Here is a 2,876-nt window from a genome sequence, read left to right as displayed (position 1 = left end):
AAATGCTGCTAGAAGGGGGCTTCGTGAGATATTTGTCAGATCTGCTAGTTCATCTTAGACATTTGTCATTTTTGTCATGAGTGTTGTGTGCATGATATGCCAGCGAGTCCTTCATATGATTTGTTAAGCATTTTGTCTTCTTTCCAGAGGTGCAACCCATGCATTTTTAGGATGTGTGTGGTGACTTGTGCAAGCTTGCAAAGTGAGACACCCGGTAAATCTGTTTTCAGGGACTTAGTTGTTTTCACTAAGTCTGGATTATTTAGTTCATGATGCCATATGTTCAGCTTGTTTCCTAGTGATCCGTGCCTCTTTTGAGGATGATCAGTAAAGAAGTTTTGTTAATAATGTTATGCTCTATCCATCCATGTCTTTACTTGCAATTATGGAGCACCCTAGCTTGAGTCAATCGAGCTCTACTTTTGCTTCGTTGTGAATCTGGGCAGATCGTCAACTCGTTTGCGATTTTGCCGGAGTTATTGTAGTTGATCCGTGCATGCTATGCCTTTGTTCTTTCTATGTCTAGCTAGCATTTTGTGCCTTCTTAATGGATGTATGCTTGCCTTGCCATGACTTTCACCGTAGTGAGTGCATCGAGCTCGTTTACATGCCTTCGTGAGTTAAATTTCAGCATATCTCAGTTTTCACTAAGTCTGAAAACTGATTGTGTTTGAGCTATGTTCGTGTGCTAGTTAGTATATTTTGTGAACCCTTTTGGCCCCAGGTCACTTTGGGTCTTTTGTTAAGCTTCTTGAGTAGCTCCATGCCATGTTCTTATTTATCATAATCAGGTCATGTATCATGTTGTTTTGCTGCTCCGAAGAGGGCTTCGTGATCTGAAATTTCAGACAAGTGTTAATTTCACTAAGTCTGAAATCTGTTCTGCATTTGCATTTTTGCCATGCTTGTTTGAACCTCATAATGGATGAATTGGACGTGGCTCAGTGCTAGTCTTTTGTTAAGCATCTTGTGTGAATCCCTGCCATGTATTTTGTTGTCATGTTTGGTGGCTGTAGCATGTTCATTTCATTACATTTAGATGCCTACTTGCTGTAAATCGCAGACCGGTGTCATATCTTAAAACGCTTGCCATTTCCAAACCGTAACTCCGATTCCAATGATCTTTATATCGTTTTCAAGCGATTTCATCCCATCTTTCCAGTGGAACACTTGGTTTTCCAGGTTGAGGCCAGGCTCATGCATTTCCTGTCATGTCTTGCATTTTGCATCCCACATCGCATCCCGCATAGCATATCATCATTGCATCTTTTTGTTTGAGTTTGCACGTGGTTGATTGTATCCTTGTTGCTTGTTTGTCTTGTTTGGGTAGAGCCGGGAGACGATTTCGCTAACAAGGAGCCCGTTGAGTTTGCTTTTGAGGATCCAGTCAACTCTGACAGCTTTGCAGGCAAGATGATCATACCCTCGAAATCACTACTATCTTTGCTATGCTAGTTTGCTCGCTCTTTTTGCTATGCCAATGCTACGATGCCTACCTTTTGCTTGTCAGCCTCCCAATTGCCATGTTGAACCTCTAACCCACCTTGTCCTAGCAAACCATTGATTGGCTATGTTACCGCTTTGCTCAGCCCCTCTTATAGCGTTGCTAGTTGCAGGTGAAGATTGGAGCCGTTCCTTGTTGGAACATTTACTTACTTGTTGGGATATCATTATATTGCTATGTTATCTCAATGCATCTATATACTTGGTAAAGGGTGGAAGGCTCGGCCTCTCGCCTAGTGTTTTGTTCCACTCTTGCCGCCCTAGTTTCTGTCATATCGGTGTTATGTTCCCGGATTTTGCGTCCCTCACGCGGTTGGGCTATAATGGGAACCCCTTGATAGTTCGCCTTGATTAAAGCTTTTCCAGCAATGCCCAACTTTGGTTTTACCATTTGCCACCTAGCCTCTTTTTCCCTTGGGTTTCCGGAGCCCGAGGGTCATCTTTATTTTAGCCCCCCCACGGGCCAGTGCTCCTCTGAGTGTTGGTCTGAACTAGAGCCCTGTGCAGCGCCACCTCGGGGAAACTCGAGGGCTGGTTTTAGTTGTACGGATTGCTCATCTGAGTGTGCCCTGAGAACGAGATATGTGCAGCTCCTATCGGGATTTGTCGGCACATTCGGGCGGTGTTGCTGGTCTAGTTTTAACCTGTCGAATCGTCTTGTTGTACCGGGATACCGAGTCTGATCGGTGTGTCTTGGGTGGAGGTCTATTCCTTCGTTGACCGTGAGAGCTTGTCATGGGCTAAGTTGGGACTCCCCTGCAGGGATTGAACTTTTGAAAGCCATGCCCGCGGTTATGGGCAGATGGGAATTTGTTAATGTCCGGTTGTAGATAACTTTAACATAAACTTTATTAAAATGAATCAACCGTGTGTGTTACCGTGATGGCCCCTTCTCGGCGGAGTCCGGAAAGTGGACACGGTGTTGGAGTTATGCTTGCGCAGGTTGTTCTTCTAGATTCTCGCTCGCGCTTTGCCTCCTCTTCTCGCTCTCTTTTGCGTATAAGTTAGCCACCATATATGCTAGTCGCCTGCTGCAGCTCCACATATACTTGCCTTATCCTTCCTATCATCTTAAATAGTCTTGATCACGAGGGTGCGAGATTGCTGAGTCCCTGTGGCTCACGGATTACTATAACTCCAGATGCAGGTCCAGGTGATTCCGCTCCAGGTGACGAGTACGAGCTCAAGTGGGAGTTCGACGAGGACTCTCAGCGTTACTACGTGTCTTTTCCTGATGATCAGTAGTGGTGCCTAGTTGGGGTTCGATTCAGGGCCTTGTCGCATGTTGGGTTCCTTTTTTTCTATTTTGGCGCCGTAGTCGGGCCATGAGTGTTTGAATGATGGATGTTATTTATGTACTTTGATGTGACATG

The sequence above is a fragment of the Triticum urartu genome, chromosome 2A, assembly GCF_056163025.1.
Source record: "Triticum urartu cultivar PI428250 chromosome 2A, HENAU_Tu73, whole genome shotgun sequence".
NCBI classification, from domain to species: Eukaryota; Viridiplantae; Streptophyta; class Magnoliopsida; order Poales; family Poaceae; genus Triticum; species Triticum urartu.
Note: the sequence above shows the minus strand (reverse complement) of the source record.